This window comes from Panthera leo, chromosome B1, assembly GCF_018350215.1.
Source record: "Panthera leo isolate Ple1 chromosome B1, P.leo_Ple1_pat1.1, whole genome shotgun sequence".
In the NCBI taxonomy this organism is placed as follows: domain Eukaryota; kingdom Metazoa; phylum Chordata; class Mammalia; order Carnivora; family Felidae; genus Panthera; species Panthera leo.
This window is the reverse complement of record NC_056682.1, coordinates 150,681,892-150,696,289: the sequence shown is the minus strand read 5'-3', so window position 1 is coordinate 150,696,289 and position 14,398 is coordinate 150,681,892. Positions and strand designations below refer to the sequence as shown.

Genomic DNA, 14,398 nt, shown 5'->3' with positions numbered 1-14,398 from the left:
ACTGCAACATTTTTCAGAGAAAATAAAGTGAACAGAAAGTAAACATACTGTTTAAATTTTAAATTCAATGCTATGTTTTTCACAAAAGTCTTTTATTGTATTGTAATTTCAAGAAAAAAGAAATGATGCACTTGGGTCATTTTCTCAACTCATATTACCTAGCTAATTAGATTAATATACAGAATACATTGATCAGCAAATTGTCATTACTTGTAATATAGAATCTGTAACCTTGCTCTTTTAAACTATAGGTCTTCTCAAATATAAGAAAAAAATTGCAATCACAGTAAATATTTTTAAAAGATGAATGCTTATACCAATAGGGATTAAACACAGTAAGGATTCTCCTCATAATTATTGAAAATTTTTAAAATTTTTTTCTTTTTAAAAATTTTTTTAATGTTTATTTTTGACAGAGAGAGAGAGAGAGAGAGCGAGCGCATGAGGGGGGGAGGAGCAGAGAGAGAGGAAGACACAGAATCTGAAGCAGGCTCCAGGCTCTGAGCTGTTAGCAGACGGGGCTCTAACTCACCAGCCATGAGATCATGACCTGAACCAAAGTCAGACACTTAACCAACTGAGCCACCCAGGCTCCCCGCAAATTTTTTTAATTTCTATTAGTCAACAGGAAAGATAATCTTTGCATTCACTGATATGTTGGTTACAGAGAATAAAATAAAATTTGAGGATTTGTCTAGCACATTGGAAACTTAAAAATCTTAGCTTTTAACACCTTTATAACTTTAAGGATTTTCTATTTTCTATACCCAATACACATGCACACATATATACACACACACGCACGTACACACATCCACCACAAAAAACTCAGCTGGAGACAAGTTAAATCTCTGTAGGGACCAGAACCTCTCTACACTACCTACTGTGATTTTTAACTTATTTCCAGGCCACCTGTCTAGTTTTCTGGGTAGTCAGATTTCTTTCCACTAGCTACTGCCAGAGGATGTGTTCAAAGACCTTAGTTCTGGGATTCCTCTTGGCATGCACAGGGTTACTCAGAGGAGCGACTCTGCAGTGTTTTCATAGTATAGTATAGAAATGGAGGTTTGCGTGTATCAAATCCTTGACAAATGTTCCAGCAGTTAAGTAAAACTTTGTTTATATTGCGTGCCTCTCAACAGAAATTAAGAGCTGTGGAAACAATTCACGCAAGTGGTTGGCAATCTTCTCTCGTTCTCTCTTAGTGAATATGACAAGCTCACCTGCTGTGGGAGGCTGAAAATAAAGGACAATCTCACCACATTAATAAAACATGAGCCACAACTGAATCTGAGGCCAACTAAACCACCAGAGACCTAGTGTGACGCTTAATTTTGTCGATGATGGAAGTACTTTAGCCTGAGGTAACTTTCGTGGAGGCCATATTTGCGTGCAAACCTTCACTTAAAGCACTACAGCTGGGCAGACTTAATGTTCATAGGAGTGTAAACTTACAGTAAAAGGCAGGAACCACATAAGATGTTACATTGCTCAAGCCAGTCAACTTTGGTAGTGGCCTAATGTTTTATTGAAGCTCATTCCTCCTCACAGGAGATCTGAAAACCCACTTAGTGCCCTCAGAAAATTGTCTGTTTTGGCCGCATGGACTGGTTCCTAATCACAGAAAGATAAAAACATCAAAATAAGCTAATAGGGTTTTGCCATGAAATACGGTCCCGGGAGAGCGAGAAGTAAAAGGGGAAGGTTTCTGGGGGATCTATTAAATTCAAGGGTTTGGTGAGGTTAAGGGAACATGCTCCCATACAATGAAAGGAGGAGACAGAAAAGGCATAAGAGTAAAAGGGGAAGTTAAGAAGAAAAAATAAAAAATATATTTTTTAGGAAATGAAAAAAAGACCCAGTAAATTAAGTAAAACCATCCTTAAATTATGTATCAGTCAGTGTTTGAAAATGATGCTGAGGCATTGAAACAGAATTATGGTGATGGCTCATATGAAAAATGTTCCTTGGAAAACAGTTTTAAATAAGAAATCATGATACAATGCCACCAGAGAAAAGACATTTTGTGAAAGAAAATTTTGCCTTCTGTCAATTAGATATTCCAGGCAAAGATTTCAAAATTATGTTTTCACTTATTTCCATGTTCGTTCCTTGAGAATGAGAAAATAGGATTTCTTTAAATTATATTCTCAACCAAACAGTGTTTAAAAATGGAAATATGGAAGAGAAAACATGTAAAATGATTGATTATTGGAGAACCTTGGGATTTCTTGTTGATCTCATCTCCAGCTACTTAGGAGATTTCAAACTAGGGCTTATGGAAAGAAGTCTATAAAGAAAATAGTGCAACTTACAGAGTTAATACTTCTGAGTCTCCGTATGCTTCAATTTGTCGTGAGTAGACTATCCCCATGGTTTAGAAAGTAAATGTTTTATCACCTTTTGTGCAACAGCAAAGTTTTATATCTAATAACTCCCAGAAATTCTTTCTGGGAGGCAATGGCACCCACTAATGGATTCATAAATTTGTTACGTAGGGCGCTGATGGTTTTGGTAAAGGTATTAGAGCACAAATTTAGAATCATATATTCTCACATTTGCAAACGTATCCATGCCATTGTCTGCACTTTCTTAGTTCCATAGCAAAGAAGGGTTTTAAGGAAAGAATAAATTATATAAATGTGCACTACCTTGACAGTTCTTGTCTTATATTGTATTTATTGTGAACCTGAGCCAAATTCAGATTTTTAGAAATGATCACTGAGGTAAAAATTCTTACTGTTCTTTCAAAACCGAATAAAACATTACTTCGGGGAACACTGCAAATCGCTTCCCCCTCTAGCTGAATTCAACCAGCATAGGCATTTTGTGTGGCTCAGACTTTTTTTTTCTCCAATTTTTAATAGCTTGATCCAACTGTTAAAAATGGAGATGCTTTGGAGAGCCTGGGTGGCTAGTTGGTGAAGCATCTGACTCTTGGTTTCTGTTCAGGTCATGATCTCACGGATCGTGAATTCGAGCCCTGCATCGGCTCCGTTCTGTCAGTGAGGAGTCTGCTTGGGATTCTCTTTCTCTCCCTGAAACTCCTCCGCTTGTTCTCTCTCTGTCTCTCTCTCTCATTCTCTCTCAAGATAAATACACTATAAAAAATGTAAAAATTGAGATGTTTTATATTCCAAGTCTGAATTCCAGCTTCCCTTGGAAGTCAGAAGATCAGCTTCTACCAGCTACTACTACCCACCATATCAGTTGTGATCTATCAGGTGAAACACTGCCAAGACTGAGCCCTATGGCTAGCCTTTTCCAACCCAGTACTTCTCCATCTTCCCTGTGGTCTTACTTACAATGAGACAAAACCTCTTTGCCATCTATTGTCACTCTTGCCCTATTTTTTAAAATTATTTTTTTCTGGTTGTTTTTTTGTTCTTAAATTGTTTTACTCTATATCCTTATCTGTATCAAACATTGGAAAATGTGTATAAGAGTCTTCCAGTTCAAAAGCATAGCAGAGCATACTTCCTTGTGCATATGAAGAATGCGTCTAAAAAAAAAAAAGAATGCATCTAAGTGTAATATAATATATGCACCTCTATCTTCCACATAGACTACTCTTTCACCTCTCTGTCCCACAAGGCATTCATATTTCAATGCTTTTAAATCCTTGTTAGAATGTTAATCTCTTTCCTGTGAACCTCTAAAGCATTTCTCATGAAACCTACGTTGTACTTCACCATGGATATGCCTCTTCCCTCTTAACAGACTCAGGGATCTTTGAAGACAAGCCTCATGCCATACTTCTATTTCGTAGCCCCTAAAACACTTGGTTTAACACTGTTAAATAACTTTAACAATTTTTTTATTAGAACTAATGTGTGAAAATGAAACTAGTTAAGAAATACCACATTTATTTATTTATTTATTTATTTATCTATTTATTTATTTATTTATTTTAAGAAATACCACATTTAAATGGCAAGGTACATTGAAGGATTACTATCCAAAAAAGTTCTAGCATCTAGATGAGTTTGCCCACTACTGGAGTTAATAATTATATCTCTCCTTTCTTTAAATACAATTAATAAAGCAGTGTTATATATAGACCTTCTCTACTGTAGTTTTGTCCACTAGGACTTTTGCTCAAGATTCTTCTTGATTTGGGGCACCTGGGTGGCTTGGTCAGTTAAGTGCCTGACCTGATTTTGGCTAAGGTTATGATCTCACGGTTTGTGAGTTTGAGTATCACATCGGGCTCCATACTGAGAGTAAGGAGCCTGCTTGGGATTCTCTCTTTCCCTCTCTCTCTGTCCCTACCTGTTCACAGGTGTGTGCATGCTCTCTCTCAAAATAAATCAATAAACTTAAAAAAAGACTCTCTTTGACTTGCCAAATACAGCTCATAATTTGAAAGTGGAGTAAGATATAGAATGACATTTTTAAAATTCTCTTTCACCCTGGATGAGACATTTTATGATTGCATCGTATTTTTTTTAGAAGTAACTTTACCTCTGCCTATAGTTGAAATAGAGACTTATGTGTTAATTGACCCAGAAATATTTGGTACATTCATTTAATATTTAATGGGTTATATGCAAGAATTATTTTCTATTAGTTAACTTCAATAATTACTATGATAAATAAAAAAATAATAAAAAATAAAAAATAAAAAAATAATTACTATTAAATATCTAGGATTACCCCAAAATCGAAGAGAAACTTGAATAGTTCAAGCAAACTATGGTTATTGCTATAGCACTCCCTAGATAACTCTCTAGAGAATACTTTTTATGCTATCATTCACAATGTGTTAATATTCTAAAATCATTTCCCATTGGGTTCTCTCACATGCTATAAAGTTTACATTATTAAAATTAATTAGATATGGGGCTACGTAATAATAATACGAGCTATAAAAATAACTCATGAATTATTTTCCATATGCCAGGCATGATGACAGATTTGAGATGTATAAATATAATGCTCACAACAACCCTCATTTTGTTGATGAGGAAACTGAGACACCTAGAGATTAAGAAACATGTTCCAGGTCACCCCACTAATAAGGAGCAGAGCCTGCTTTCCACTCAGTCTGGTTAGCTTCCAAGCCTATGCTCATAAATACCATATAAAACTGGCTTTATTTATGGCAATATCATATGAAGTAATTGTGAGTTTCAATAGTTAATTTTTCCCAATTTTAAAGATATATCCTGGATATAATATTTCATGAAGAGAACATAGCTTTGTTAAATTCTGAGACAAATGTGACTATAGTGATTATTTTTAATGTGCAAAAAAATGGTCTAGTGATTCTTTATTCTTCTCTTAATAGGTACCAAATTGGTTAGTGTATGAAGTACAAGTTTAAACCAGTAATAAAATACACTTATGCATTATCATTTATAAAAAATCAGGCATATACTTTAGCACATTTATCAGGGCCAGAGCTGTTGGCTCTGTGTAAATGGTGAATCTATTCCTCCTGTTTCTTGCAAAGTTGGCCGTTTTTTTCAAATTTTAGGCCCTGGCATAGATATTGGCTCTCTTGATGTCCCTTTGCACATACTTTGCACACATTTGACTATCACTCCATTAATTTCTTTCAGAGAATTCCTCTAAACTCACGTTTACATAAAAGTTTGTATATTTGTGTATTGTTTCTTTCCCAGATTAGAGGATAAATTTACAGAATGTGGAAACCATGTGTATTACATTCACTGAGGCATATAATATCATAGGGATTGGCATAAAGAAATGTGTTGCATAAAAGATTTTCAATTAGCTGTAAGTAGTTTGATACTAAAATATAGAGGGTTGGCAGTTGTGAATTGGTGAGAACCCAATAAGAGATCAATTGCAGAGAAAGCCAAAATGTATTCCATACAGTCTATCATCCTGTAGGTAGTTTCAGTAATACTCTTTAGTGTTTCCAAACCATTTTCTTACATATTTCAATCATTGCAACTTTTGAGCATACCTTTAAACATAAAAATTGTCAAAATATAGTTTCATCTCCACTGCTACAACCTTGGTCCAAGCCACCATCATCTCTCACTTAGACTCCAGCAATAGTGTCCTAATTGGTCTTCCTACTTCTACCCGTACTCCCCTACAGTCTCATCTTGGCACTTAAGTCAGAGTGAATCAGATCATGTAACTCCTCTGATCAAATCCTGCCATGGTTCCTTAACTCAGTAGAAGCCAAAGCCCTCACAACAACCTACATAGCTCTAAAGATGTGGCTTCCACTTAAATCTCTAATTCCTATCCTACTTCATTCTACCTCCCTTTCTTTACTCCAATCATTCTATGTACTTTTTGTTTTTTGAAATGGTATACAAATACACACCTTAGGACTATGCGTAGGGTGATCCCTGTGTCTAGATTGCTATTCTTTGAGGTATCCACATAGAGAACTCCCTCACCTTCCTCAGATCTATGTTTAAATGCCATCTCAGTGAGGACTATTCAGACAACATGATTTAAATTGCAACTTAATCCCTCAAAGCCTTCAATATCATTTCCCCTGCTCAGTTTTTTTTAACCATACAATTTATCATCTTCTAACACATTTCAATGGATTACTTTCTTGTCAAGTATCTTAAGGCAAAATATCCTTCTCTGACCATCTGACCTAACATGGCCAGTGGGATGTAAATAGATGTGATGTAAACAGAAGCTTTGCACAAGTCTGAGGTTCGATTTGTCCCTAGGACTCCCAAATTCTGGGAGGAGGACATGTCTGAGCAGTTGCTGGTCAAAAGAGAATGAGGAAACCTGTGGGACAGAATCCAATCTGCAGCCTCAAGTCAAGCCCAGGCTACACGAACCCTGAAGAAAAATCATCTGAATCCACTGACAGACCAAACATCAAGAAAAACAATTATTTATTGTTATAAGCCACCAGGTCTTATGGCAACTCATAAATTATTATTGTGGGAATAGCTGACAAATATATGTGGAATATATTTATCTGTTTTATTTCCTATCTCTCTTCCTCTCTGTTTCTTCCATAAACACAGGTTTATATTATTTTGTATTCCCAATGCATAGCACAGGAAATGGTATGTGGTAGGCACTTAACAATAGTTAAATGAATAAATGAATGTATGATAGCTAATTCTAATGTCACAGTATACAATTAGAATGAATCCTCCTTCATACACATAGGATGCACATTTGTATTTTGAAGAATATCAAAACCCCAAGAGTAATTATAATTTTTAAAATTATTTGAAGATGTCAAAATTATTCTAAAATGTCTTATGCAGAATAACACATAAGAATAGCTAGATACAAGGAAAAAAAACTGAAAAAATCCCACAAACATGTAAAAGCTAAACAACATACTACTAAACACATTTGAAGAAATAAAAAGGAAATATAAAAATACGTGAAGGAAAATGAAAACACAATGGTCTAAAATCTGTGAGAAATAGCCAAAGCAGTTCTAAGAGGGAAGTTTATAGTAATACACACCAGTGTCAAAAAACAAGAAAGATCTCCAAATAAACAACCTAACCCTACACCTAAAGGAGCTAGAAAAACAACAAAGCCCAAAGGAAGTAGAGGGAAGGAAATGGTAAAGATTAGAGCAGAAATAAATGAAACAAAGACTCAAAAAGACAACAAAAAAAATCAATGAAGCAAAGAGCTGGTTCTTTGAAGAGATAAACTCGATAAATCTTTAGCTGCCTCATCAAGAAGAAAAGAGAAAAAAAGGAGAGGACACAAAATCAGAAATCAAGGAGAAATAACAACTGACACCACAGAAATACAAGGAACTATAAAAGAATATTAACAAGAATTATATGCTAACAGATTAGACAACCTAGAAGAAATTGATAAATTCCTGGAAACATGTAATCTTCCATAACTGAATCATAAATAGAAAATTTGAGCAGAGCAATTACAAGTAATGAAATCGAATCGGTAATCAAAAACTCCCAACAAACAAAAGTCCAGGAATAGACAGCTTTGAAGGTGAATTATTCCAAACATTTGAAGAGATCATACTTATTCTTCTTAAACTATTCCAGAAAACAGAAGAGGGCGGAAAACTTTCAAATTCATTCTACAAGGCCAGAATTAGCCGGATTCCAAAATCAAAGACACTAAAAAGAAAGACAAGAAAGAAAGAAACAGAAAAAAAAAACCAAAACTATAGGCTGATATCTCTGATGAACACAGATGCAAAAATCCTCAACAAAATCTTAGTAGACCACTTCAATAATGCATTAAAAAAAATAATTCACCATGATCTAATGGGATTCATTCCAAGGATGCAAGGGTGGTTCAACACTTGCAAATCAATATGATACATCATGTTAACAAGAGAAAGGATAAAAACCATATGTTCATCTCATAGATACAGAAAAAGCCCCGACAAAATAAAACATCCCTTCATGATAAAAACTTTCAACAAAATGGTTTTAAAGGGAACATACTTCAACATAATAAAAGCCATACATGTAAACCTAGGGCCAACATCATACCCTGTGGTGAAATACAGGAAGTATTTTCCTCTAAGATCAGAAACAAGACAAAGATGCCTATTCTTGCCATTTTTATTCATCATGGTACTGCATATCCTAGCCATAGTAATCAGAAAAGGAAAAGATATAAAAGGCATCTAAATTGGTAAAGAAGATGTAAAACTGTCACTATTTGCAGATGACCTACTATACATAGGAAACCCTAAAGACTCTACCAAAAATCTACTACAATAAATAAATTAGATAAAGTTTCAGGATACAAAATTAACACATGGAAATTCGTTGTGTTTCTATACACTAACAACAATTAGCAGAAAGAAATTAAGAGAATAATCCATTTATAATTGCACCAAAAAGTATAAAATATCTAGGAAATAAACTTAAAGAAGTAAAAGAACTAACTCTGAAAACTATAAAACACTGATGAGAGAAACTGAAGCCAACACAAACAAATGGATATTCCATGTTCATGGATTGGAACAAGTAATATTAAAAAATCTATGCTTCCCAAAACAATCTACAGATTCAATGCAATCATTATCAAAAAAAAACCAAACAGCATTCTTCACAGAATTAGAACAAATAATACTAAAATTTCTGTGGAATCACAAAAGGCTCCAATTAACCACAAAAATGGTATGGTACTGCCATAAAAATAGACACACAGATCAATAAATCAGGATAGAGAGCCCAGAAATAAACCCACACCCATATGGTCAATTCATCTATAATGAAGGAGGCAAAAATATCCAACAGGGAAAATATAGTATTTTTAATAAATGGTATTGGGAAAAACTGGACATCTACATGCAAAAGAATGAAACTGGACCACTTTCCTATACCATACACAAAAATAAACTCAAAATGGATTAAAGACCTGAAGCCATAAACCTCCTAAAAGAAAAGACAGGTAGTAATCTTTTGGAATGATGATCAGGGTCATTTATTTTAGTAAATATTAAAGTACGTGATAAAGCTACTATATTTGAGCAACTTGCACTGGCACATGGGTAGGTAAAAACTCCGTGAAAGAAAAAAACATAATCAAGAAGTATGACATCACCAGATGGTGAATTAGGAAACCCCAGCCTCTGTTACTCCCACCCAAAGATAAAAATTTAAGATAGCTTTCTATAAACAAAAACAGCTCTGGGAGAGCAAAGGTGTCCACTTAAGAATAAAAAACAGGGGCACCTGGGTGACTCAGTTGGTTAAGCATCCAACTCCAGATCAGGTCATGATCTCATGGTTTGTGGGTACGAGTCCCATGTTGGAATTTGGGGCCTTATACTGACAGCTTGGAGCCTAGAGCCTGCTTTGGATTGTGTCTTTCTCTCTCTCTCTCTCTCTCTCTCTCTCTCTCTGCCCTTCCCCCACTCACATTCTGCTTCTCTCTCAAAAATAAACATTAAAAAACTTTTAAAAAAATGAATGATAGAACAAAAAACCTGATAATAATTACACAAAAAAAAGGCAGAACAGATTCATTTTGCTTGCATCATCACATCACCCAGACTCACACTGCTTAGCACCAAGAAGGAACAAGCCAGCTAGAAAGATTTCCCTCCCACCACTGGAAAAGTGAATGCAGGGTGAATGACTAGCTTCTGTAGCCATTCAGGGCACTATAGGAAAAACCCATTTAGTTTTCACCCCACCCAGAGACCAGCAACTATCAGATATACAGAGATAGCTGGAAATAAGGAAGAACAGGGGCTACCAGTAACAACCATGCAGTGGAAGTAACCACAATTTCCAGTGACTTGCTCTTCAGAGGACCCCAGGGTCTTTTGCCACTGAAGAAACCAATAGCCAGCACAGCCTCTACAGAGCCCCTACAGATTCCACCAGTTTTAGGCTCACAGGTATACATGTTTGCAGACACTACCATCTAAATCTTTCCCAGGCCCTCCCCCAACCCCTCCCAAAACCTGGGATCCAAACAGGCAGGCAGATAGCCCAGGCTTCTGCCACTGCACAAGTGCTAAATGCCAGTCTAGACCCCAAGGGTGGACCCCTACCATCATGTGCACACTTTTGGCACTAGTCCTCCAGCCATAGCTCGGTATGCCACTGGCCTGAATTCTGTCACTGGCCTCCACCACTTGTATGCACATTCATGGTTACATCCTGCAGCCTTAGAAGTGCACATAGACAGAAAAACCCTCACAACTGTTTGTGGGCCTGAATTCGGCCCTATCTCCAGTTAGTGGCCTGCACCACTGGATTCACACATGTTAGCCATTCCATCTTTACACCTGCATGAACCTTTATAAAGCTATCAGTTTCTCAGCAAAGACTTTGCAGGCCAGGTGAGTACAATGATATATTCAAAGTGCTAAAAGACAAAAAAAAAAAAAAAAAAAAAAAAGAAAGAAAGAAAGAAAAAAAATTGCCAACCAAGAATACTCAGCAAAGTTGTTTTTCAGAAATGAAGGCAATATAAAGACATCCCTAAACACACAACAGTTAAAGGATTTCACACCACTAGACTTTCCTTACAAGAAATGCTGAAGAGAGTTCTTCAAGCTGAAATGAAAGGACAGTAATTAGTACCATAAAAACGTGTAAAATATACAACACACTGGTAAAGCCAAGTATATAGTTAGATTCAGAATACTTTAATGGTGAAATATGGTGGTGTGTTAGCCACATACCTCGAGTATAAAAATTAAAAAACAAAGGTATTTAAAAGAACAATAACTATAAGGACACCTGGGTGGCCCAGTTGGTTAAGCATCTGATTTCAGCTCAGGTAATGATCTCAAGATTTGTGAGTTCAAGCCCTACGTCAGGCACTCTGCTATCAGCATCGAGTCTGCTTCAGATCTTCTGTCCCCCCCTCTCTCTCTGCCCCACCCACGATCATGCTCCCTCTTTCAAAAAATAAACATTAAAAATTAAAAGAGCAATAACTATAAAAATATTAATAAATACACGATATAAAAGATGTAATTTTTGACAACAAATGTAGGGGGGAGTAAAAGGGTAGAGTTTTTATGTGTGATCAAACTTAAGTTGTCATCAGCTGAAAGTAAACCTTTATATCTCTATCAGGTTTCAAGTAAGCCCTGGGATAACCAAAAGAAGACATAGGAATCAAAGTATATCACACTAAAGAAAATCATCAATTTACAAAGGAAGACCGCAAGAGGCAAGAAACAAAGGAACCACATATCAGCTAGAAAACAATGAACAAGATGGCAAGAGAGAGAAAGTTCTTACAAAAGGCATAGTATGCTGAATGGATTAAAACAAACAAAAAACACAAACAAACCAACCAACAAATAACAACAACAAAAAAAACACAAGACCTAACTATAAAAGACGCACTTCAGCTGTGAGGACACACATACACACACACACACACACACACACACACACACACCCAACACAGAAGCACCTAAATATAGTAAGCAAGTACTAACAGATGTGAAGGGAGTAGTAGATAGCAATACAATAACAGTAAGACACTTCAATTCCCCACTCCTGACAATGGGTAAATCAACAAAGGAAATGTTTTAATTGAACCATATTTTAGACCAAATAGACCTAACAGATATATACAAAAGTTTGCATCTAACAGAAGCAGAATATATACTCTTCTTAAGTGCACATAAAACATTTTCAAAGAGAGATTATATGTTAGGTAACAAAACAAATCTTAACAAATTTAACAAATCATACAAAGTTCTCTTTTCTGACCAAAGTGGTGTGAAACTGGAAATTAATAACAAAAAGAGCTCTGGAAAATCTACAATATGTGAAAATTACACACACTCCTAAACAACCAATGGGTCAAAGAAGAAATCAAAAGGGAAACCAAAAAATATCTTGCAACAAAAAAATGAAAGCAAAACATAACAAAAGTTATGAGATGCACCAGACACAGTGTTAACAGGGAATTTCACACCAATAAATGACTACATTAAAAAAAGAGAAAGATCTCAAATAACCTAGGTTTAAACCTCAAGCAACTAAATAAATAAATAAATAAATAAATAAACCCAAAGTTAGCAAAAGGAAGAAGATCAGAGAATAATTAGAGAAAAAATATATAAAAGATGATAAGAGGTGTTTTTTTGAAAAGATAAACAAAAATTGACAAACCTTCAGTTGGACTTACCAAGAAAAAATAAAAGGAGTACTTCCATATGTAAAATCAGAAATGAAAGATGCTACAACTGATAAAAGAAATGCAAAAAATCCTAACAACCTACTATGAATAATTATGACAACAAATGGTATTACTTAGAATAAATTGATAAATTTCTAGAAACAACTTTCCACATTTGAATCATGCAACTTACCACATCTGCATAATGAAAAAAAATATAAATTTGAACATATCAATAAACAAGTAAAGAAATTGAATCAGCAATCAAAAATTTCCCAACAAAGAAAAGCTCAGAACCAAGTGGCTTCACTGGTCAATTCTAAACATTTAAGGAATTAACGCTAATCCTTCTCAAAATCTTCCAAAAATTTAAAGAGGGAACACTTTCAAAATCATTTATGAGGTTAGCATTACCCTAATACCAAAGCCAGGTAAGGGCACTACAAGAAAATAAAGCTATGGACCAATATCCCTGATAAATATAGATGTAAAATTCTCAACAAAATAGTAGCAAACCAAATTCAACAGCACATGAAAAAGGTCATGTCATGATCAAAGGGGACTTATCCCTGTGATGCAAGAATAGTTTCACATATGCAAATCAATAAATGTGATATACCACATTAATAGAATGAAAGACAAAAATCATAAGATCTAGGTAGATACGCTAAAAGATAACATTCAACATCCTGTCTTGATAAAAACTCTCAAAAAAATTGGGTATAGAATAAACATATCTCAACATATTGAAAACCACACATGACAAGTCCACAACTAATATACTCAATGACGGTAGGTTGTAGGCTTTCCGTCTGAGATTAGGAACAAGACAAGGATGCCCACTCTTGCCACTTTTATTCAACATAGTACCATAAGTCCTAACCAGAAAGATTAGGCAAGAAAAAGAAATAAAAGACATCCAAATTAGAAAGAAAAAAGTTACCTTGTATGTTTGTTGATGACATGATCTTTAATGTAGATAATACTAAAAATGCCACCAGAAAAACTGATAGAATAATAAACTCAGTATAGGTTTAGGATACAAAATCAACAGACAAAAAACACTTATGTATCTATACAACAACAATGTCTGAAAAAAATATCTGCTATCTATCTGTTATCTATCAAATTCCATTTACCAGAGCATCAAAAAATAATGAAATATTTAGGAATACATTTACCCTATGAGGAGAAAGATCTCAACTCTGAAAAATATAAGATGATGAAAGAAATAGAAGAAAACACAAATAGATATTTTGTGTTCATGGATCAGAAGTGTTAATATTATTTTTAAAAAAAATACTACCCCAGTCTATAGATTTAATGCAATCTCTATCAAAATCCCAATGAATTTTTCACAGAAATTCAAATGGTACCAGCAAAGACCTTGAAATGTTAAGCAATATTAAGAATAAAGTTGTAGACATCACACTTCTTGGTTTCAAATTTTCTACAATAATTACTATAGTAATCAAAACAGTATGGTATAGGAATAAAAACAGTCATAGACTCTATGGAACAGAATGAAAAGCCCAAGAGTAATTATGGGCAATTAATAGTGGACAGGGGAGCCAAGAATACTCAGTGGGGAAAGGATAGTATCTTCATTAAATGGTATTAGGAAAACTGGAATTTCACATGCAAAATAAATCAATAAACAAATAAATAAGTCCTACAATCCAGTGCAGATATCAGATACAAGCTTCAAAGACAAGTTTATTTTCAAAGGCTTATTCCAGTTTCATGGGGCTAGCATGAGGTGTATACATTTGGGCAAATGTATACCTCAGAATTCACTCATGTAGCAAATGTTACACATGTCCTCCGT

General features: G+C 34.9%; 1 pseudogene; it reads right to left on the bottom strand.

Moving 5' to 3' along the window:
* Positions 1 to 10,570, bottom strand: part of LOC122218505 — a 38,075-nt pseudogene extending 27,505 nt beyond the window's left edge.
* Positions 10,571 to 14,398: the final 3,828 nt, after the last annotated feature.